The sequence below is a fragment of the Euprymna scolopes genome, chromosome 32 (assembly GCF_053919585.1).
Source record: "Euprymna scolopes isolate OS-2025 chromosome 32, ASM5391958v1, whole genome shotgun sequence".
NCBI classification, from domain to species: Eukaryota; Metazoa; Mollusca; class Cephalopoda; order Sepiida; family Sepiolidae; genus Euprymna; species Euprymna scolopes.
This window is the reverse complement of record NC_136513.1, coordinates 19,744,483-19,764,644: the sequence shown is the minus strand read 5'-3', so window position 1 is coordinate 19,764,644 and position 20,162 is coordinate 19,744,483. Positions and strand designations below refer to the sequence as shown.

Below are 20,162 nucleotides of genomic sequence, written 5' to 3'. Positions count from 1 at the left end.
ATGCAAAATTTTGTCTTTTGTCATTAATGTAACAAAATTCATTCATATGCGGCAATATCAGTGCAGCTTCTTTATGCGAATTTAGCACTGTGGATTTTATAAAAATTCAAGCATCAGCTTTTGTTGTCAGAAGTGGGATTCGAACCCACGCCGGGAACACCCGACTGCGACCTGAACGCAGCGTCTTAGACCGCTTGGCCATCCTGACACATTTACTACTCTCCGTTCAACATTGAATACTCTAAAGAATATCTAACTATGCAAAATTTTGTCTTTTGTCATTAATGTAACAAAATTCATTCATATGCGGCAATATCAGTGCATCTTCTTTATGCGAATTTTACACTTTGGATTTTATAAAAATTCAAGCATCAGCTTTTGTTGTCAGAAGTGGGATTCGAACCAACGCCGGGAACACCCGACTGCAACCTGAACGCCGCGCCTTAGACCGCTCGGCCATCCTGACACATTTACTCGTCTCCGTTCAACATTGAATACTCTAAAGAATATCTAACTATGCAAAATTTTGTCTTTTGTCATTAATGTAACAAAATTCATTCATATGCGGCAATATCAGTGCAGCTTCTTTATGCGAATTTTACACTTTGGATTTTATAAAAATTCAAGCATCAGCTTTTGTTGTCAGAAGTGGGATTCGAACCAACGCCGGGAACACCCGACTGCAACCTGAACGCCGCGCCTTAGACCGCTCGGCCATCCTGACACATTTACTCGTCTCCGTTCAACATTGAATACTCTAAAGAATATCTAACTATGCAAAATTTTGTCTTTTGTCATTAATGTAACAAAATTCATTCATATGCGGCAATATCAGTGCAGCTTCTTTATGCGAATTTTACACTTTGGATTTTATAAAAATTCAAGCATTATCTTTTGTTGTCAGAAGTAGGATTCGAACCCACGCCGGGAACACCCGACTGCGACCTGAACGCAGCGCCTTAGACCGCTCGGCCATCCTGACACATTTACTCGTCTCCGTTCAACATTGAATACTCTAAAGAATATCTAACTATGCAAAATTTTGTCTTTTGTCATTAATGTAACAAAATTCATTCATATGCGGCAATATCAGTGCAGCTTCTTTATGCGAATTTAGCACTGTGGATTTTATAAAAATTCAAGCATCAGCTTTTGTTGTCAGAAGTGGGATTCGAACCCACGCCGGGAACACCCGACTGCGACCTGAACGCAGCGTCTTAGACCGCTTGGCAATCCTGACACATTTACTACTCTCCGTTCAACATTGAATACTCTAAAGAATATCTAACTATGCAAAATTTTGTCTTTTGTCATTAATGTAACAAAATTCATTCATATGCGGCAATATCAGTGCATCTTCTTTATGCGAATTTTACACTTTGGATTTTATAAAAATTCAAGCATCAGCTTTTGTTGTCAGAAGTGGGATTCGAACCAACGCCGGGAACACCCGACTGCAACCTGAACGCCGCGCCTTAGACCGCTCGGCCATCCTGACACATTTACTCGTCTCCGTTCAACATTGAATACTCTAAAGAATATCTAACTATGCAAAATTTTGTCTTTTGTCATTAATGTAACAAAATTCATTCATATGCGGCAATATCAGTGCATCTTCTTTATGCGAATTTTACACTTTGGATTTTATAAAAATTCAAGCATCAGCTTTTGTTGTCAGAAGTGGGATTCGAACCAACGCCGGGAACACCCGACTGCAACCTGAACGCCGCGCCTTAGACCGCTCGGCCATCCTGACACATTTACTCGTCTCCGTTCAACATTGAATACTCTAAAGAATATCTAACTATGCAAAATTTTGTCTTTTGTCATTAATGTAACAAAATTCATTCATATGCGGCAATATCAGTGCAGCTTCTTTATGCGAATTTTACACTTTGGATTTTATAAAAATAAAAGCATTATCTTTTGTTGTCAGAAGTGGGATTCGAACCCACGCCGGGAACACCCGACTGCGACCTGAACGCAGCGCCTTAGACCGCTCGGCCATCCTGACACATTTACTCGTCTCCGTTCAACATTGAATACTCTAAAGAATATCTAACTATGCAAAATTTTGTCTTTTGTCATTAATGTAACAAAATTCATTCATATGCGGCAATATCAGTGCAGCTTCTTTATGCGAATTTCAAAATTTGGATTTTATAAAAATTCAAGCATCATCACTTGTTGTCAGACGTGGGATTCGAACCCACGCCGGGAACACCCGACTGCGACCTGAACGCAGCGCCTTAGACCGCTCGGCCATCCGCACACATTTACTCGTCTCCGTTCAACATTGAATACTCTAAAGAATATCTAACTATGCAAAATTTTGTCTTTTGTCATTAATGTAACAAAATTCATTCATATGCGGCAATATCAGTGCAGCTTCTTTGTGCGAATTTTACACTTTGGATTTTATAAAAATTCAAGACTCAGCTTTTGTTGTCAGAAGTGGGATTCGAACCCACGCCGGGAACACCCGACTTCGACCTGAACGCAGCGCCTTAGACCGCTCGGCCATCCTTACACATTTACTCGTCTCCGTTCAACATTGAATACTCTAAAGAATATCTAACTATGCAAAATTTTGTCTTTTGTCATTAATGTAACAAAATTCATTCATATGCGGCAATATCAGTGCAGCTTCTTTATGCGAATTTTAAACTTTGGATTTTATAAAAGTTCAAGCATCATCACTTGTTGTCAGACGTGGGATTCGAACCCACGCCGGGAACACCCGACTGCGACCTGAACGCAGCGCCTTAGACCGCTCGGCCATCCTGACACATTTACTCGTCTGCGTTCAACATTGAATACTCTAAAGAATATCTAACTATGCAAAATTTTGTCTTTTGTCATTAATGTAACCAAATTCATTCATATGCGGCAATATCAGTGCAGCTTCTTTGTGCGAATTTTACACTTTGGATTTTAAACAAAATTCAAGCATCAGCTTTTGTTATTAGAAGTGGGATTCGAACCCACGCCGGGAACACCCGACTGCGACCTGAACGCAGCGCCTTAGACCGCTCGGCCATCCTGACACATTTACTCGTCTCCGTTCAACATTGAATACTCTAAAGAATATCTAACTATGCAAAATTTTGTCTTTTGTCATTAATGTAACAAAATTCATTCATATGCGGCAATATCAGTGCAGCTTCTTTATGCGAATTTAGCACTGTGGATTTTATAAAAATTCAAGCATCAGCTTTTGTTGTCAGAAGTGGGATTCGAACCCACGCCGGGAACACCCGACTGCGACCTGAACGCAGCGTCTTAGACCGCTTGGCCATCCTGACACATTTACTACTCTCCGTTCAACATTGAATACTCTAAAGAATATCTAACTATGCAAAATTTTGTCTTTTGTCATTAATGTAACAAAATTCATTCATATGCGGCAATATCAGTGCATCTTCTTTATGCGAATTTTACACTTTGGATTTTATAAAAATTCAAGCATCAGCTTTTGTTGTCAGAAGTGGGATTCGAACCAACGCCGGGAACACCCGACTGCAACCTGAACGCAGCGCCTTAGACCGCTCGGCCATCCTGACACATTTACTCGTCTCCGTTCAACATTGAATACTCTTAAGAATATCTAACTATGCAAAATTTTGTCTTTTGTCATTAATGTAACAAAATTCATTCATATGCGGCAATATCAGTGCATCTTCTTTATGCGAATTTTACACTTTGGATTTTATAAAAATTCAAGCATCAGCTCTTGTTGTCAGAAGTGGGATTCGAACCCACGCCGGGAACACCCGACTGCGACCTGAACGCAGCGCCTTAGACCGCTCGGCCATCCTTACAGATTTACTACTCTCCGTTCAACATTGAATACTCTAAAGAATATCTAACTATGCAACATTTTGTCTTTTGTCATTAATGTAACAAAATTCATTCATATGCGGCAATATCAGTGCAGCTTCTTTATGCGAATTTTACACTTTGGATTTTATAAAAATTCAAGCATCAGCTTTTGTTGTCAGAAGTGGGATTCGTACCACCGCCGGGAACACCCGACTGCGCCCTGAACGCAGCGCCTTAGACCGCTTAGCCATCCTGACACATTTACTCCTCTCCGTTCAACATTGAATAATCTAAAGAATAACTATGCAAAATTTTGTCTTCTGTCATTAATGTAACAAAATTCATTCATATGCGGCAATATCAGTGCAGCTTCTTTATGCGAATTTTACACTTTGGATTTTATAAAAATTCAAGCATCAGCTTTTGTTGTCAGAAGTTGGATTCGAACCAACGCCGGGAACACCAGACTGCGACCTGAACGCAGCGCCTTAGACCGCTCGGCCATCCTGACACATTTACTCGTCTCCGTTCAACATTGAATACTCTAAAGAATATCTAACTATGCAAAATTTTGTCTTTTGTCATTAATGTAACAAAATTCATTCATATGCGGCAATATCAGTGCAGCTTCTTTATGCGAATTTTACACTTTGGATTTTAAACAAAATTCAAGCATCAGCTTCTGTTGTCAGAAGTGGGATTCGAACCCACGCCGGGAACACCCGACTGCGACCTGAACGCAGCGCCTTAGACCGCTCGGCCATCCTGATACATTTACTCGTCTCCGTTCAACATTGAATACTCTAAAGAATATCTAACTATGCAACATTTTGTCTTTTGTCATTAATGTAACAAAATTCATTCATATGCGGCAATATCAGTGCAGCTTCTTTATGCGAATTTTACACTTTGGATTTTATAAAAATTCAAGCATCAGCTTTTGTTGTAAGAAGTGGGATTCGAACCCACGCCGGGAACACACGACTGCGACCTGAACGCAGCGCCTTAGACCGCTCGGCCATCCTGACACATTTACTCGTCTCCGTTCAACATTGAATACTCTAAAGAATATCTAACTATGCAAAATTTTGTCTTTTGTCATTAATGTAACAAAATTCATTCATATGCGGCAATATCAGTGCATCTTCTTTATGCGAATTTTACACTTTGGATTTTATAAAAATTCAAGCATCAGCTTTTGTTGTCAGAAGTGCGATTTGAACCAACGCCGGGAACACCCGACTGCAACCTGAACGCCGCGCCTTAGACCGCTCGGCCATCCTGACACATTTACTCGTCTCCGTTCAACATTGAATACTGTTAAGCATATGTAACTATGCAAAATTTTGTCTTTTTTCATTAATGTAACAAAATTCATTCATATGCGGCAATATCAGTGCAGCTTCTTTATGCGAATTTTGCACTTTGGATTTTATAAAAATTCAAGCATCAGCTTTTGTTGTCAGAAGTGGGATTCGAACCCACGCCGGGAACACCCGACTGCGACCTGAACGCAGCGCCTTTGACCGCTCGGCCATCCTGACACATTTACTCGTCTCCGTTCAACATTGAATACTCTAAAGAATATCTAACTATGCAAAATTTTGTCTTTTGTCATTAATGTAACAAAATTCATTCATATGCGGCAATATCAGTGCAGCTTCTTTATGCGAATTTTACACTTTGGATTTTATAAAAATTCAAGCATCAGCTTTTGTTGTAAGAAGTGGGATTCGAACCCACGCCGGGAACACCCGACTGCGACCTGAACTTAGACCGCTCGGCCATCCTGACACATTTACTCGTCTCCGTTCAACATTGAATACTCTTAAGAATATCTAACTATGCAAAATTTTGTCTTTTGTCATTAATGTAACAAAATTCATTCATATGCGGCAATATCAGTGCAGCTTCTTTATGCGAATTTTACACTTTGGATTTTATAAAAAATTCTAGCATCATCTTTTGTTGTCAGAAGTGGGATTCGAACCCACGCCGGGAACACCCGACTGCGAGCTGAACGCAGCGCCTTAGACCGCTCGGCCATCCTGACACATTTACTCGTCTCCGTTCAACATTGAATACTCTAAAGAATATCTAACTATGCAAAATTTTGTCTTTTGTCATTAATGTAACAAAATTCATACATATGCGGCAATATCAGTGCAGCTTCTTTATGCGAATTTTACACTTTGGATTTTATAAAAATTCAAGCATCAGCTTTTGTTGTAAGAAGTGGGATTCGAACCAACGCCGGGAACACCCGACTGCGACCTGAACGCAGCGCCTTAGACCGCTCGGCCATCCTTACACATTTACTCGTCTCCGTTCAACATTGAATACTCTAAAGAATATCTAACTATGCAAAATTTTGTCTTTTGTCATTATTGTAACAAAATTCATTCATTTGCGGCAATATCAGTGCAGCTTCTTTATGCGAATTTTACACTTTGGATTTTATAAAAATTCAAGCATCAGCTTTTGTTGTAAGAAGTGGGATTCAAACCAACGCCGGGAACACCCGACTGCGACCTGAACGCAGCGCCTTAGACCGCTCGGCCATCCTGACACATTTACTCGTCTCCGTTCAACATTGAATACTCTAAAGAATATCTAACTATGCAAAATTTTGTCTTTTGTCATTAATGTAACAAAATTCATTCATTTGCGGCAATATCAGTGCAGCTTCTTTATGCGAATTTTACACTTTGGATTTTATAAAAATTCAAGCATCAGCTTTTGTTGTAAGAAGTGGGATTCGAACCAACGCCGGGAACACCCGACTGCGACCTGACCGCAGCGTCTTAGACCGCTCGGCCATCCTGACACATTTACTCGTCTCCGTTCAACATTGAATACTCTAAAGAATATCTAACTATGCAAAATTTTGTCTTTTGTCATTAATGTAACAAAATTCATTCATTTGCGGCAATATCAGTGCAGCTTCTTTATGCGAATTTTACACTTTGGATTTTATAAAAATTCAAGCATCAGCTTTTGTTGTAAGAAGTGGGATTCGAACCAACGCCGGGAATACCCGACTGCGACCTGAACGCAGCGCCTTAGACCGCTCGGCCATCCTGACACATTTACTCGTCTCCGTTCAACATTGAATACTCTAAAGAATATCTAACTATGCAAAATTTTGTCTTTTGTCATTAATGTAACAAAATTCATTCATTTGCGGCAATATCAGTGCAGCTTCTTTATGCGAATTTTACACTTTGGATTTTATAAAAATTCAAGCATCAGCTTTTGTTGTAAGAAGTGGGATTCGAACCAAGGCCGGGAACACCCGACTGCGACCTGAACGCAGCGCCTTAGACCGCTCGGCCATCCTGACACATTTACTCGTCTCTGTTCAACATTGAATACTCTAAAGAATATCTAACTATGCAAAATTTTGTCTTTTGTAATTAATGTAACAAAATTCATTCATATGCGGCAATATCAGTGCAGCTTCTTTATGCGAATTTTACACTTAGGATTTTATAAAAATTCAAGCATCAGCTTTTGTTGTAAGAAGTGGGATTCGAACCCACGCCGGGAACACCCGACGGCGACCTGAACCCAGCGCCTTAGACCGCTCGGCCATCCTCACACATTTACTCGTCTCCGTTCAACATTGAATACTCTAAAGAATATCTAACTATGCAAAATTTTGTCTTTTGTCATTAATGTAACAAAATTCATTCATATGCGGCAATATCAGTGCAGCTACTTTATGCGAATTTTACACTTTGGATTTTATAAAAATTCAAGCATCAGCTTTTGTTGTAAGAAGTGGGATTCGAACCAACGCCGGGAACACCCGACTGCGACCTGAACGCAGCGCCTTAGGCCGCTCGGCCATCCTGATACATTTACTCGTCTCCATTCAACATTGACTACTCTAAAGAATATCTAACTATGCAAAATTTTGTCTTCTGTCATTAATGTAACAAAATTAATTCTTATGCGGCCATATCAGTGCAGCTTCTTTATGCGAATTTTACACTTTGGATTTTATAAAAATTCAAGCATCAGCTTTTGTAGTCAGAAGCGGGATTCGAACCCACGCCGGGAACACCCGACTGCGACCTGAACGCAGCGCCTTAGACCGCTCGGCCATCCTGACACATTTACTCGTCTCCGTTCAACATTTAATACTCTAAAGCATATCTAACTATGCAAAATTTTGTCTTTTGTCATAAATGTAACAAAATTCATTCATTTGCGGCAATATCAGTGCAGCTTCTTTATGCGAATTTTACACTTTGGATTTTATAAAAATGCAAGCATCAGCGTTTGTTGTCAGAAGTGGGATTCGAACCCGCGCCGGGAACACCCGACTACGACCTGAACGCAGCGCCTTAGACCGCTCGGCCATCCTGACACATTTACTCGTCTCCGTTCAACATTGAATACTCTAAAGAATATCTAACTATGCAAAATTTTGTCTTTTGTCATTAATGTAACAAAATTCATTCATTTGCGGCAATATCAGTGCAGCTTCTTTATGCGAATTTTACACTTTGGATTTTATAAAAATTCAAGCATCAGCTTTTGTTGTCAGAAGTGGGATTCGAACCCACGCCGGGAACACCCGACTGCGACCTTAACGCAGCGCCTTAGACCGCTCGGCCATCCTGACACATTTACTCGTCTCCGTTCAACATTGAATACTCTAAAGAATATCTAACTATGCAAAATTTTGTCTTTTGTCATTAATGTAACAAAATTCATTCATATGCGGCAATATCAGTGCAGCTACTTTATGCGAATTTTACACTTTGGATTTTATAAAAATTCAAGCATCAGCTTTTGTTGTAAGAAGTGGGATTCGAACCAACGCCGGGAACACCCGACTGCGACCTGAACGCAGCGCCTTAGGCCGCTCGGCCATCCTGATACATTTACTCGTCTCCATTCAACATTGACTACTCTAAAGAATATCTAACTATGCAAAATTTTGTCTTCTGTCATTAATGTAACAAAATTAATTCTTATGCGGCCATATCAGTGCAGCTTCTTTATGCGAATTTTACACTTTGGATTTTATAAAAATTCAAGCATCAGCTTTTGTAGTCAGAAGTGGGATTCGAACCCACGCCGGGAACACCCGACTGCGACCTGAACGCAGCGCCTTAGACCGCTCGGCCATCCTGACACATTTACTCGTCTCCGTTCAACATTTAATACTCTAAAGCATATCTAACTATGCAAAATTTTGTCTTTTGTCATAAATGTAACAAAATTCATTCATTTGCGGCAATATCAGTGCAGCTTCTTTATGCGAATTTTACACTTTGGATTTTATAAAAATTCAAGCATCAGCTTTTGTTATCAGAAGTGGGATTCGAACCCGCGCCGGGAACACCCGACTACGACCTGAACGCAGCGCCTTAGACCGCTCGGCCATCTTGACACATTTACTCGTCTCCGTTCAACATTGAATACTCTAAAGAATATCTAACTATGCAAAATTTTGTCTTTTGTCATTAATGTAACAAAATTCATTCATATGCGGCAATATCAGTGCAGCTTCTTTATGCGAATTTTACACTTTGGATTTTATAAAAATGCAAGCATCAGCGTTTGTTGTCAGAAGTGGGATTCGAACCCGCGCCGGGAACACCCGACTACGACCTGAACGCAGCGCCTTAGACCGCTCGGCCATCCTGACACATTTACTCGTCTCCGTTCAACATTGAATACTCTAAAGAATATCTAACTATGCAAAATTTTGTCTTTTGTCATTAATGTAACAAAATTCATTCATATGCGGCAATATCAGTGCAGCTTCTTTATGCGAATTTTACACTTTGGATTTTATAAAAATGCAAGCCTCAGCTTTTGTTGTCATCAGTGGGATTCGAACCCACGCCGGGAACACCCGACTGCGACCTGAACGCAGCGCCTTAGACCGCTCGGCCATCCTGACACATTTACTCGTCTCCGTTCAACATTGAATACTCTAAAGAATATATCTAACTATGCAAAATTTTGTCTTTTGTCATTAATGTAACAAAATTCATTCATATGCGGCAATATCAGTGCAGCTTCTTTATGCGAATTTTACACTTTGGATTTTATAAAAATTCAAGCATCAGCTTTTGTTGTCAGAAGTGGGATTCGAACCCACGCCGGGAACACCCGACTGCGACCTGAACGCTCGGCCATCCTGACACATTTACTCGTCTCCGTTCAACATTGAATACTCTTAAGAATATCTAACTATGCAAAATTTTGTCTTTTGTCATTAATGTAACACAATTCATTCATATGCGGCAATATCAGTGCAGCTTCTTTATGAGAATTTTACACTTTGGATTTTATGAAAATGCAAGCATCAGCGTTTGTTGTCAGAAGTGGGATTCGAACCCGCGCCGGGAACACCCGACTACGACCTGAACGCAGCGCCTTAGACCGCTCGGCCATCCTGACACATTTACTCGTCTCCGTTCAACATTGAATACTCTAAAGAATATCTAACTATGCAAAATTTTGTCTTTTGTCATTAATGTAACAAAATTCATTCATTTGCGGCAATATCAGTGCAGCTTCTTTATGCGAATTTTACACTTTGGATTTTATAAAAATTCAAGCATCAGCTTTTGTTGTCAGAAGTGGGATTCGAACCCACGCCGGGAACACCCGACTGCGACCTGAACGCAGCGCCTTAGACCGCTCGGCCATCCTGACACATTTACTCGTCTCCGTTCGACATTGAATACTCTAAAGAATATCTAACTATGCAAAATTTTGTCTTTTGTCATTAATGTAACAAAATTCATTCATATGCGGCAATATCAGTGCAGCTTCTTTATGCGAATTTTACACTTTGGATTTTATAAAAATGCAAGCCTCAGCTTTTGTTGTCATCAGTGGGATTCGAACCCACGCCGGGAACACCCGACTGCGACCTGAACGCTCGGCCATCCTGACACATTTACTCGTCTCCGTTCAACATTGAATACTCTTAAGAATATCTAACTATGCAAAATTTTGTCTTTTGTCATTAATGTAACAAAATTCATTCATATGCGGCAATATCAGTGTAGCTTCTTTATGCGAATTTTGCACTTTGTATTTTATAAAAATTCAAGCATCAGCTTTTGTTGTAAGAAGTGGGATTCGAACCAACGCCGGGAACACCCGACTGCGACCTGAACGCAGCGCCTTAGACCGTTCGGCCATCCTGATACATTTACTCGTCTCCGTTCAACATTGAATACTCTTAAGAATATCTAACTATGCAAAATTTTGTCTTTAATGTAACAAAATTCATTCATATGCGGCAATATCAGTGCAGCTTCTTTATGCGAATTTTACACTTTGGATTTTATAAAAATGCAAGCATCAGCTTTTGTTGTCAGAAGTGGGATTCGAACCCACGCCGGGAACACCCGACTGCGACCTGAACGCAGCGCCTTAGGCCGCTCGGCCATCCTGATACATTTACTCGTCTCCATTCAACATTGAATACTCTAAAGAATATCTAACTATGCAAAATTTTGTCTTTTGTCATTAATGTAACAAAATTCATTCGTATGCGGCAATATCAGTGCAGCTTCTTTATGCGAATTTTACACTTTGGATTTTATAAAAGTTCAAGCATCAGCTTTTGTTGTCAGAAGTGGGATTCGAACCCACGCCGGGAACACACGACTGCGACCTGAACGCAGCGCCTTAGACCGCTCGGCCATCCTGACACATTTACTCGTCTCCGTTCAACATTGAATACTCTAAAGAATAACTATGCAAAATTTTGTCTTTTGTCATTAATGTAACAAAATTCATTCATATGCGGCAATATCAGTGCAGCTTCTTTATGCGAATTTTACACTTTGGATTTTATAAAAATTCAAGCATCAGCTTTTGTTGTCAGAAGTGGGATTCGAACCCACGCCGGGAACACCCGACTGCGACCTGAACGCAGCGCCTTAGACCGCTCGGCCATACGGACACATTTACTCGTCTCCGTCCAACATTTAATACTCTAAAGAATATCTAACTATGCAAAATTTTGTCTTCTGTCATTAATGTAACAAAATTCATTCATATGCGGCAATATCAGTGCAGCTTCTTTATGCGAATTTTACACTTTGGATTTTATAAAAATTCAAGCATCAGCTTTTGTTGTCAGAAGTGGGATTCGAACCCACGCGGGAACACCCGACTGCGACCTGAACGCAGCGCCTTAGACCGCTCGGCCATCCTGACACATTTACTCGTCTCCGTTCAACATTGAATACTCTTAAGAATATCTAACTATGCAAAATTTTGTCTTTTGTCATTAATGTAACAAAATTCGTTCATATGCGGCAATATCAGTGCAGCTACTTTATGCGAATTTTACACTTTGGATTTTATAAAAATTCAAGCATCAGCTTTTGTTGTAAGAAGTGGGATTCGAACCAACGCCGGGAACACCCGACTGCGACCTGAACGCAGCGCCTTAGGCCGCTCGGCCATCCTGACACATTTACTCGTCTCCATTCAACATTGACTACTCTAAAGAATATCTAACTATGCAAAATTTTGTCTTCTGTCATTAATGTAACAAAATTCATTCATATGCGGCCATATCAGTGCAGCTTCTTTATGCGAATTTTACACTTTGGATTTTATAAAAATTCAAGCATCAGCTTTTGTAGTCAGAAGTGGGATTCGAACCCACGCCGGGAACACCCGATTGCGACCTGAACGCAGCGCCTTAGACCGCTCGGCCATACGGACACATTTACTCGTCTCCGTCCAACATTTAATACTCTAAAGAATATCTAACTATGCCAAATTTTGTCTTTTTTCATTAATGTAACAAAATTCATTCATATGCGGCAATATCAGTGCAGCTTCTTTATGCGAATTTTACACTTTGGATTTTATAAAAATTAAGCATCAGCTTTTGTTGTAAAAAGTGGGATTCGAACCAACGCCGGGAACACCCGACTGCGACCTGAACGCAGCGCCTTAGACCGCTCGGCCATCCTGACACATTTACTCGTCTCCGTTCAACATTGAATACTCTAAAGAATATCTAACTATGCATAATTTTGTCTTTTGTCATTAATGTAACAAAATTCATTCATTTGCGGCAATATCAGTGCAGCTTCTTTATGCGAATTTTACACTTTGGATTTTATAAAAATTCAAGCATCAGCTTTTGTTGTCAGAAGTGGGATTCGAACCCGCGCCGGGAACACCCGACTACGACCTGAACGCAGCGCCTTAGACCGCTCGGCCATCCTGACACATTTACTCGTCTCCGTTCAACATTGAATACTCTAAAGAATATCTAACTATGCAAAATTTTGTCTTTTGTCATTAATGTAACAAAATTCATTCATATGCGGCAATATCAGTGCAGCTTCTTTATGCGAATTTTACACTTTGGATTTTATAAAAATGCAAGCATCAGCGTTTGTTGTCAGAAGTGGGATTCGAACCCGCGCCGGGAACACCCGACTACGACCTGAACGCAGCGCATTAGACCGCTCGGCCATCCTAACACATTTACTCGTCTCCGTTCAACATTGAATACTCTAAAGAATATCTAACTATGCAAAATTTTGTCTTTTGTCATTAATGTAACAAAATTCATTCATTTGCGGCAATATCAGTGCAGCTTCTTTATGCGAATTTTACACTTTGGATTTTATAAAAATTCAAGCATCAGCTTTTGTTGTCAGAAGTGGGATTCGAACCCACGCCGGGAACACCCGACTGCGACCTGAACGCAGCGCCTTAGACCGCTCGGCCATCCTGACACATTTACTCGTCTCCGTTCAACATTGAATACTCTAAAGAATATCTAACTATGCAAAATTTTGTCTTTTGTCATTAATGTAACAAAATTCATTCATATGCGGCAATATCAGTGCAGCTTCTTTATGCGAATTTTACACTTTGGATTTTATAAAAATTCAAGCATCAGCTTTTGTTGTCAGAAGTGGGATTCGAACCCACGCCGGGAACACCCGACTGCGACCTGAACGCTCGGCCATCCTGACACATTTACTCGTCTCCGTTCAACATTGAATACTCTTAAGAATATCTAACTATGCAAAATTTTGTCTTTTGTCATTAATGTAACAAAATTCATTCATATGCGGCAATATCAGTGCAGCTTCTTTATGCGAATTTTACACTTTGGATTTTATAAAAATTCAAGCATCAGCTTTTGTTGTCAGAAGTGGGATTTGAACCAACGCCGGGAAAACCCGACTGCAACCTGAACGCCGCGCCTTAGACCGCTCGGCCATCCTGACATATTTACTCGTCTCCGTTCAACATTGAATACTCTTAAGAATATCTAACTATGCAAAATTTTGTCTTTTGTCATTAATGTAACAAAATTCATTCATATGCGGCAATATCAGTGCAGCTTCTTTATGCGAATTTTACACTTTGGATTTTATAAAAATTCAAGCATCATCTTTTGTTGTCAGAAGTGGGATTCGAACCCACGCCGGGAACACCCGACTGCGACCTGAACGCAGCACCTTTGACCGCTCGGCCATCCTGACACATTTACTCGTCTCCGTTCAACATTGAATACTCTAAAGAATAACGCTGCAAAATTTTGTCTTTTGTCATTAATGTAACACAATTCATTCATATGCGGCAATATCAGTGCAGCTTCTTTATGCGAATTTTACACTTTGGATTTTATAAAAATTCAAGCATCAGCTTTTGTTGTCAGAAGTGGGATTCGAACCCACGCCGGGAACACCCGACTGCGACCTGAACGCAGCGCCTTAGACCGCTCGGCCATCCTGACACATTTACTCGTCTCCGTTCAACATTGAATACTCTAAAGAATATCTAACTATGCAAAATTTTGTCTTTTGTCATTAATGTAACAAAATTCATTCATATGCGGCAATATCAGTGCAGCTTCTTTATGCGAATTTTACACTTTGGATTTTATAAAAATTCAAGCATCAGCTTTTGTTGTCAGAAGTGGGATTCGAACCAACGCCGGGAACACCCGACTGCGACCTGAACGCAGCGCCTTAGACCGCTCGGCCATCCTGACACATTTACCCGTCTCCGTTCAACATTGAATACTCTAAAGAATAACACTGCAAAATTTTGTCTTTTGTCATTAATGTAACAAAATTCATTCATATGCGGCAATATCAGTGCAGCTACTTTATGCGAATTTTACACTTTGGATTTTATAAAAATTCAAGCATCAGCTTTTGTTGTCAGAAGTGGGATTCGAACCAACGCCGGGAACACCCGACTGCGACCTGAACGCAGCGCCTTAGACCGCTCGGCCATCCTGGCACATTTACTCGTCTCCGTTCAACATTGAATACTCTAAAGAATATCTAACTATGCAAAATTTTGTCTTTTGTCATTAATGTAACAAAATTCATTCATATACGGCAATATCAGTGCAGCTTCTTTATGCGAATTTTACACTTTGGATTTTATAAAAATTCAAGCATCAGCTTTTGTTGTCAGAAGTGGGATTCGAACCCACGCCGGGAACACCCGACTGCTACCTGAACGCAGCGCCCTAGACCGCTCGGCCATCCTGACACATTTACTCGTCCCCGTTCAACATTGAATACTCTAAAGAATATCTAACTATGCAAAATTTTGTCTTTTGTCATTAATGTAACAAAATTCATTCATATGCGGCAATATCAGTGCAGCTTCTTTATGCGAATTTTACACTTTGGATTTTATAAAAATTCAAGCATCAGCTTTTGTTGTCAGAAGTGGGATTCGAACCCACGCCGGGAACACCCGACTGCGACCTGAACGCAGCGCCTTAGACCGCTCGGCCATCCTGACACATTTACTCGTCTCCGTTCAACATTGAATACTCTAAAGAATATCTAACTATGCAAAATTTTGTCTTTTGTCATTAATGTAACAAAATTCATTCATATGCGGCAATATCAGTGCAGCTTCTTTATGCGAATTTTACACTTTGGATTTTATAAAAATTCAAGCATCAGCTTTTGTTGTCAGAAGTGGGATTCGAACCCACGCCGGGAACAAAATTTTGTCTTTTGTCATTAATGTAACAAAATTCATTCATATGCGGCAATATCAGTGCAGCTTCTTGATACGAATTTTACACTTTGGATTTTATAAAAATTCAAGCATCAGCTATTGTTGTCAGAAGTGGGATTCGAACCCACGCCGGGAACACCCGACTGCGACCTGAACGCAGCGCCTTAGACCGCTCGGCCATCATGACATATTTGCACTGCTCAATTCAACATTGAATACTCTAAAGAATATCTAACTATGCAAAATTTTGACTTTTGTCATTAATGTAACAAAATTCATTCATATGCGGCAATATCAGTGCAGCTTCTTTATGCGAATTTTTCACTTTCGATGTTATAAAATGTCAAGCATCAGCTATTGGTGTCAGAAGTGGGGTCGAACTCACGCCGGGAACACCCGACGGCGACCTGAACACAGCGCCTTAGACCGCTCGGCCATCCTGACTCATTTACTCGTCTCCATTCAACATTGAATATTCTAAAGAATATAAAATTATGCAAAATTTTGTCTTTTGTCATTAATGTAACAAAATTCATTCATATGCGGCACTATGAATGCAGCTCCTTTATGCAAATTTTACACTTTATAAAAAATCAAGCGTCAGCTATTTTTGTCAGAAGTGGTATTCGAACCCGCGCCGAGAAAACCGACCTGAAAGCAGTTCCTTAGACCGCTCGGCCATCCTGATACGTTTAAATATTTGCATTCAACATTGAATAGTCTAAAGAAAATAAAATCATACAAAATTTTACTGTTTGTCATTAATGTAACAAAATATTTGTTAAGCTTCTTTGTTGCTGTATCTTTGAAATTCTTTATTTGGTTTATGAACTCCGATGGTTTACCATTTTCCTCCTACTACATATCTCATTAATCCGCACAGATTCTCTTTCTTTTTTATCTCTTCTGCCACTCATAACGTTCTACTTACTCATGTAAGTTTGTCATAAATCAGTCCGAAGCATTTCATACGGTTGTGTCGTAGGTTGAGTCAACTTTGATCAACACCGATATATATCGCTTAAGTTTGACTGAAGTTTGTTTACGTAAAAAATTGTTCAGATTAACCACGGTATTTTACATATAAAATTGTTTAAATGTTTTTTTTATTTTATAATAATTATATAATTCAGTTTTCAATAATCATGTGATTAATTCAATATTTAACTCCATCTGTCATTATTTCTTTTCAAGAACAAAGCCAACCTGTTGTTTTTATTGTTCAATATTTGTAATTTTTAATAATAAAATAAAACGTATTTAATCATTTTAAAATTTCATCTTGCATTATTTCTTTTCTTTTAACGGCGTGATTGATTTAAATTAAATGCTAATCACATGATTACATTTCAATAATAAAGTAAATATAAACAAACTTCTGTTTACACTAAGCTATACATACCGATGTCGCACCAATGTGTAACTTTTTTAATAACATGGTTCGAGGCTATTTATACAACTAAATGCTAAATCTCCCGAATCTTATTGCATTTCATTCTTCTAAATTTTCATCATGTAAAGATTGCATCTTTGAAAATCTCCAGCTGTGAGAATCAGCCTTTAGTAGGGTGTATTCCAATTCCTGCTATAGCTGTTTATTTGAATTTGAAATCATAAAAATTGGTCAGTCATCTCGTCCGATGTATAACAATAACATAATGAATTGTCAAGAGTCTACGATAATTTTAAATGCCTGTACAACAAGTCTGGGAACTTATTGAAGTGACCTCGTATGTTTATGCGTATGTCTGTATATGCGATACGTGAGTGTGTGCCATGCTCTTGTGTTTATATATGTGTGTGTGTGCGTGTGTGTGTGTGTGTGTGTGCGTGCGTGTGCGCGCGCGTGTGTGTGTGCGCGCGTATGTTTGTACGTGTGTGTATGTGTGTATGCGTGTATGTGTGCATGTGTCTGCATTACCTAATTTATACAACCAAGCACTTTGAAGAAAATGCTCTCACATTGCCTTTGAACGCTTATGCCAAAGCATACAACCAGTCTGAGAGTATCCTGTACCTAGTGCAACGGAACGCCACCATTTTTCCGCGAGTATTGTTGTCTCATTTGGGCTGATGCATCAGCTACTAGTCTTTCTTTCACTACTAGACACGGTTCAAAACATAGTGACCAACCGAATAGCTCCCGCACTGTCAACCAAACTCCAACCTCTGTCCCATCGACGAAATGTTGCATCCCTGTGCCTATTTCACAAGTATTTTAATGGCAGGTGCTTCGACGAACTCCCAGCCTTTGGTACCCCCTCAACGTAAATACCCCCAACTAACCTGGCAAGCAACAAAATCCCACCCATACACTAGATGCCGGAAAAGCTTCTACTCAACTAGTTACTTCCCTCGAACTGCTAGATTTTGAGCCCCTGCTTCCCCGGCTGTACTGACATGCAGAAGTTCAAGAGTAATATGAACAGTCATCTTGCTGTTCAACTCGCTACATATCCCTGCAGATTTTGTCCTTAATAGTAGCCCTTTACATCCAGTGATACTGTGCCTTCTTTGGGGTGAAAAAGCAATTAAAAAAAAAAAGAAAAGAAAAAAGACGATCAAATGCAGCCAGTAATATATCATTAGTTGCAATAAATGGTATGTGATCAATTGCAATCTAGGGGAAATAACCCTTATTTGCATTTTATTCGAAAATGTGGTTAAGAATTATTTCCCTTAGGTGACAATTGAGTTTGTTTTAACTTAAATTTAAACTGGATTTAAAAAAAAAAAAATTTATTCACCACAAATAAGGCATATTGTTATTGAAACATTAGAGCCATTGTGATTAGGGACCAAATGTAAAGGAGGCATTCTAGGTGGGGAGTTGTGCAGTGAGATGTTTGCATTTCATTTAAACTTCTGCGTGTTGATACAACCGGTTTTGTTTTAATGGTTTTGTTTTACACCACGACATATCGACGCTGTTGGATATGTCGTCATTGATCTGAGGGAGATACTTTATCTTACTAAGACATAAGCGTTGTTGGCCACTTTAGCTCCCTATTTCGTATGCTTGTTTTTTTTTTGTTTTTTTTTTCTTATCAGTTCGTGAAAAAAAAATACTTTTGAATTTTTTATTTAAACTGCTTAAAAAATTAAAATTTAAGAAAGTTGTTTTTATTATTATTAAAGAATTGTGCGAAGGAATTTTGTGCCATTTCCTAAACAATCTCGGATTGGATTCGAATATTTGTTTCTTTTAAATAAATTGATGCGAATATTTGTTTCTTTTAAATAAATTGATGCGTATATATATATATATATATATATATATATATATATATATATATATATATATATATATATATATATATATATATATATATATATATATATATATATATATATATATATAAAATGCGTACCGTGCACTTTAAACCAAATCACAAGTAAGATTAGGAAAATAAACAAATATTTTACTTGTTCGAAATTCATCACAAATATATTTCAGAGGTAGACTCCATCTTCGGTGTGTCCTTTGTTTCTTTTTTTTTTTTCTTTTCTTCTTCCTTGTCATGCTGTTACTTTGGAGAAAGAAGTCTGTATAGAGCCACACGTTGTATCTGGCGGTTTTATTTTGAATTGTTTGAACTGTGCGCAGCTAACGCGAGAATAACGTCAAAGAATGAGAGTTCAATAATATAGAAGCGTTGTTTTAATTTGAATAAATCAAATTAAAACAACTTTTCTATATTATTGAACTCTCATTCTTTGATATATATATATATATATATATATATATATATATATATATATATATATATATGTGTGTGTGTGTGTGTGTGTGTGTGTGTGTGTGTGTGTGTGTGTGTGTGTGTGTGTACACACACATATATATATATATATATATATATAGATAGATAGATAGATAGATAGATATGTGTGTGTATATATATATGTGTATATACACACACACACACACACATACATATATATATATATATATATATATATATATATATATATATATATATATATATATATATATATTTAGTAATGTGATTGATAATTCAAAATTCAAATTAGAATTAAAAATTAAAAATCTGTTTCATAAGAAGGAACAACAACAAAGTCAATAATTTGTACGATCGTTTCGGAAACGATGTTTTTATTGTGATAGACATTAAGCCACGGACAATAATTTTGACATATAGTTTTTTTTTTAACAAAGTCTCCTCATCAGCAAAACTATTGGGTGTTTTTTTTATATATATCTAAAAGTCACCATAAATAAACCTAGCATTTTTAAGTAAGGCAGATGTATCTTTTAATTGTTCGCCTTTTGAAAACAGTAATTATCGTCAAAGCATTCATTT

The 20,162-nt window shown here is 38.6% G+C and overlaps 44 non-coding genes across 44 annotated transcripts; all 44 read right to left on the bottom strand.

The window, feature by feature from the left end:
* Window positions 1-124: 124 nt before the first annotated feature.
* On the bottom strand, window positions 125-208 carry Trnal-cag (transfer RNA leucine (anticodon CAG)). The gene has a single exon. It is a non-coding gene; the product is annotated as a tRNA-Leu (tRNA).
* A 690-nt stretch (window positions 209-898) lies between these two features.
* Trnal-cag (transfer RNA leucine (anticodon CAG)) lies at window positions 899-982 on the bottom strand. The gene has a single exon. It is a non-coding gene; the product is annotated as a tRNA-Leu (tRNA).
* A 174-nt stretch (window positions 983-1,156) lies between these two features.
* Trnal-cag (transfer RNA leucine (anticodon CAG)) lies at window positions 1,157-1,240 on the bottom strand. The gene has a single exon. It is a non-coding gene; the product is annotated as a tRNA-Leu (tRNA).
* Window positions 1,241-1,930: 690 nt separating this feature from the next.
* Trnal-cag (transfer RNA leucine (anticodon CAG)) lies at window positions 1,931-2,014 on the bottom strand. Its single transcript has one exon. It is a non-coding gene; the product is annotated as a tRNA-Leu (tRNA).
* A 173-nt stretch (window positions 2,015-2,187) lies between these two features.
* Window positions 2,188-2,273, bottom strand: Trnal-cag (transfer RNA leucine (anticodon CAG)). Its single transcript has one exon. It is a non-coding gene; the product is annotated as a tRNA-Leu (tRNA).
* A 173-nt stretch (window positions 2,274-2,446) lies between these two features.
* On the bottom strand, window positions 2,447-2,530 carry Trnal-cag (transfer RNA leucine (anticodon CAG)). Its single transcript has one exon. It is a non-coding gene; the product is annotated as a tRNA-Leu (tRNA).
* A 174-nt stretch (window positions 2,531-2,704) lies between these two features.
* Window positions 2,705-2,788, bottom strand: Trnal-cag (transfer RNA leucine (anticodon CAG)). The gene has a single exon. It is a non-coding gene; the product is annotated as a tRNA-Leu (tRNA).
* Window positions 2,789-2,963: 175 nt separating this feature from the next.
* Window positions 2,964-3,047, bottom strand: Trnal-cag (transfer RNA leucine (anticodon CAG)). The gene has a single exon. It is a non-coding gene; the product is annotated as a tRNA-Leu (tRNA).
* Window positions 3,048-3,221: 174 nt separating this feature from the next.
* Trnal-cag (transfer RNA leucine (anticodon CAG)) lies at window positions 3,222-3,305 on the bottom strand. The gene has a single exon. It is a non-coding gene; the product is annotated as a tRNA-Leu (tRNA).
* Window positions 3,306-3,479: 174 nt separating this feature from the next.
* Trnal-cag (transfer RNA leucine (anticodon CAG)) lies at window positions 3,480-3,563 on the bottom strand. The gene has a single exon. It is a non-coding gene; the product is annotated as a tRNA-Leu (tRNA).
* A 174-nt stretch (window positions 3,564-3,737) lies between these two features.
* Window positions 3,738-3,821, bottom strand: Trnal-cag (transfer RNA leucine (anticodon CAG)). Its single transcript has one exon. It is a non-coding gene; the product is annotated as a tRNA-Leu (tRNA).
* Window positions 3,822-4,249: 428 nt separating this feature from the next.
* On the bottom strand, window positions 4,250-4,333 carry Trnal-cag (transfer RNA leucine (anticodon CAG)). The gene has a single exon. It is a non-coding gene; the product is annotated as a tRNA-Leu (tRNA).
* A 175-nt stretch (window positions 4,334-4,508) lies between these two features.
* On the bottom strand, window positions 4,509-4,592 carry Trnal-cag (transfer RNA leucine (anticodon CAG)). Its single transcript has one exon. It is a non-coding gene; the product is annotated as a tRNA-Leu (tRNA).
* A 174-nt stretch (window positions 4,593-4,766) lies between these two features.
* Trnal-cag (transfer RNA leucine (anticodon CAG)) lies at window positions 4,767-4,850 on the bottom strand. The gene has a single exon. It is a non-coding gene; the product is annotated as a tRNA-Leu (tRNA).
* A 432-nt stretch (window positions 4,851-5,282) lies between these two features.
* Trnal-cag (transfer RNA leucine (anticodon CAG)) lies at window positions 5,283-5,366 on the bottom strand. Its single transcript has one exon. It is a non-coding gene; the product is annotated as a tRNA-Leu (tRNA).
* Window positions 5,367-5,791: 425 nt separating this feature from the next.
* Window positions 5,792-5,875, bottom strand: Trnal-cag (transfer RNA leucine (anticodon CAG)). The gene has a single exon. It is a non-coding gene; the product is annotated as a tRNA-Leu (tRNA).
* A 174-nt stretch (window positions 5,876-6,049) lies between these two features.
* Trnal-cag (transfer RNA leucine (anticodon CAG)) lies at window positions 6,050-6,133 on the bottom strand. Its single transcript has one exon. It is a non-coding gene; the product is annotated as a tRNA-Leu (tRNA).
* A 690-nt stretch (window positions 6,134-6,823) lies between these two features.
* On the bottom strand, window positions 6,824-6,907 carry Trnal-cag (transfer RNA leucine (anticodon CAG)). Its single transcript has one exon. It is a non-coding gene; the product is annotated as a tRNA-Leu (tRNA).
* Window positions 6,908-7,339: 432 nt separating this feature from the next.
* On the bottom strand, window positions 7,340-7,423 carry Trnal-cag (transfer RNA leucine (anticodon CAG)). The gene has a single exon. It is a non-coding gene; the product is annotated as a tRNA-Leu (tRNA).
* Window positions 7,424-7,855: 432 nt separating this feature from the next.
* Trnal-cag (transfer RNA leucine (anticodon CAG)) lies at window positions 7,856-7,939 on the bottom strand. Its single transcript has one exon. It is a non-coding gene; the product is annotated as a tRNA-Leu (tRNA).
* Window positions 7,940-8,113: 174 nt separating this feature from the next.
* On the bottom strand, window positions 8,114-8,197 carry Trnal-cag (transfer RNA leucine (anticodon CAG)). The gene has a single exon. It is a non-coding gene; the product is annotated as a tRNA-Leu (tRNA).
* A 174-nt stretch (window positions 8,198-8,371) lies between these two features.
* Trnal-aag (transfer RNA leucine (anticodon AAG)) lies at window positions 8,372-8,455 on the bottom strand. The gene has a single exon. It is a non-coding gene; the product is annotated as a tRNA-Leu (tRNA).
* Window positions 8,456-8,887: 432 nt separating this feature from the next.
* Trnal-cag (transfer RNA leucine (anticodon CAG)) lies at window positions 8,888-8,971 on the bottom strand. The gene has a single exon. It is a non-coding gene; the product is annotated as a tRNA-Leu (tRNA).
* Window positions 8,972-9,145: 174 nt separating this feature from the next.
* Trnal-cag (transfer RNA leucine (anticodon CAG)) lies at window positions 9,146-9,229 on the bottom strand. Its single transcript has one exon. It is a non-coding gene; the product is annotated as a tRNA-Leu (tRNA).
* A 174-nt stretch (window positions 9,230-9,403) lies between these two features.
* Window positions 9,404-9,487, bottom strand: Trnal-cag (transfer RNA leucine (anticodon CAG)). The gene has a single exon. It is a non-coding gene; the product is annotated as a tRNA-Leu (tRNA).
* Window positions 9,488-9,661: 174 nt separating this feature from the next.
* Window positions 9,662-9,745, bottom strand: Trnal-cag (transfer RNA leucine (anticodon CAG)). Its single transcript has one exon. It is a non-coding gene; the product is annotated as a tRNA-Leu (tRNA).
* A 419-nt stretch (window positions 9,746-10,164) lies between these two features.
* On the bottom strand, window positions 10,165-10,248 carry Trnal-cag (transfer RNA leucine (anticodon CAG)). Its single transcript has one exon. It is a non-coding gene; the product is annotated as a tRNA-Leu (tRNA).
* Window positions 10,249-10,422: 174 nt separating this feature from the next.
* Window positions 10,423-10,506, bottom strand: Trnal-cag (transfer RNA leucine (anticodon CAG)). The gene has a single exon. It is a non-coding gene; the product is annotated as a tRNA-Leu (tRNA).
* A 668-nt stretch (window positions 10,507-11,174) lies between these two features.
* On the bottom strand, window positions 11,175-11,258 carry Trnal-cag (transfer RNA leucine (anticodon CAG)). Its single transcript has one exon. It is a non-coding gene; the product is annotated as a tRNA-Leu (tRNA).
* A 174-nt stretch (window positions 11,259-11,432) lies between these two features.
* Window positions 11,433-11,516, bottom strand: Trnal-cag (transfer RNA leucine (anticodon CAG)). The gene has a single exon. It is a non-coding gene; the product is annotated as a tRNA-Leu (tRNA).
* A 170-nt stretch (window positions 11,517-11,686) lies between these two features.
* Trnal-cag (transfer RNA leucine (anticodon CAG)) lies at window positions 11,687-11,770 on the bottom strand. The gene has a single exon. It is a non-coding gene; the product is annotated as a tRNA-Leu (tRNA).
* A 174-nt stretch (window positions 11,771-11,944) lies between these two features.
* Trnal-cag (transfer RNA leucine (anticodon CAG)) lies at window positions 11,945-12,027 on the bottom strand. The gene has a single exon. It is a non-coding gene; the product is annotated as a tRNA-Leu (tRNA).
* Window positions 12,028-12,459: 432 nt separating this feature from the next.
* Trnal-cag (transfer RNA leucine (anticodon CAG)) lies at window positions 12,460-12,543 on the bottom strand. The gene has a single exon. It is a non-coding gene; the product is annotated as a tRNA-Leu (tRNA).
* Window positions 12,544-12,716: 173 nt separating this feature from the next.
* Trnal-cag (transfer RNA leucine (anticodon CAG)) lies at window positions 12,717-12,800 on the bottom strand. The gene has a single exon. It is a non-coding gene; the product is annotated as a tRNA-Leu (tRNA).
* A 174-nt stretch (window positions 12,801-12,974) lies between these two features.
* Window positions 12,975-13,058, bottom strand: Trnal-cag (transfer RNA leucine (anticodon CAG)). Its single transcript has one exon. It is a non-coding gene; the product is annotated as a tRNA-Leu (tRNA).
* A 432-nt stretch (window positions 13,059-13,490) lies between these two features.
* On the bottom strand, window positions 13,491-13,574 carry Trnal-cag (transfer RNA leucine (anticodon CAG)). Its single transcript has one exon. It is a non-coding gene; the product is annotated as a tRNA-Leu (tRNA).
* A 417-nt stretch (window positions 13,575-13,991) lies between these two features.
* On the bottom strand, window positions 13,992-14,075 carry Trnal-cag (transfer RNA leucine (anticodon CAG)). The gene has a single exon. It is a non-coding gene; the product is annotated as a tRNA-Leu (tRNA).
* Window positions 14,076-14,249: 174 nt separating this feature from the next.
* Window positions 14,250-14,333, bottom strand: Trnal-cag (transfer RNA leucine (anticodon CAG)). Its single transcript has one exon. It is a non-coding gene; the product is annotated as a tRNA-Leu (tRNA).
* A 170-nt stretch (window positions 14,334-14,503) lies between these two features.
* Trnal-cag (transfer RNA leucine (anticodon CAG)) lies at window positions 14,504-14,587 on the bottom strand. The gene has a single exon. It is a non-coding gene; the product is annotated as a tRNA-Leu (tRNA).
* A 174-nt stretch (window positions 14,588-14,761) lies between these two features.
* Window positions 14,762-14,845, bottom strand: Trnal-cag (transfer RNA leucine (anticodon CAG)). The gene has a single exon. It is a non-coding gene; the product is annotated as a tRNA-Leu (tRNA).
* A 170-nt stretch (window positions 14,846-15,015) lies between these two features.
* On the bottom strand, window positions 15,016-15,099 carry Trnal-cag (transfer RNA leucine (anticodon CAG)). The gene has a single exon. It is a non-coding gene; the product is annotated as a tRNA-Leu (tRNA).
* Window positions 15,100-15,273: 174 nt separating this feature from the next.
* Trnal-cag (transfer RNA leucine (anticodon CAG)) lies at window positions 15,274-15,357 on the bottom strand. The gene has a single exon. It is a non-coding gene; the product is annotated as a tRNA-Leu (tRNA).
* Window positions 15,358-15,531: 174 nt separating this feature from the next.
* On the bottom strand, window positions 15,532-15,615 carry Trnal-cag (transfer RNA leucine (anticodon CAG)). The gene has a single exon. It is a non-coding gene; the product is annotated as a tRNA-Leu (tRNA).
* Window positions 15,616-15,943: 328 nt separating this feature from the next.
* Window positions 15,944-16,027, bottom strand: Trnal-cag (transfer RNA leucine (anticodon CAG)). The gene has a single exon. It is a non-coding gene; the product is annotated as a tRNA-Leu (tRNA).
* Between the last annotated feature and the right edge of the window lie 4,135 nt (window positions 16,028-20,162).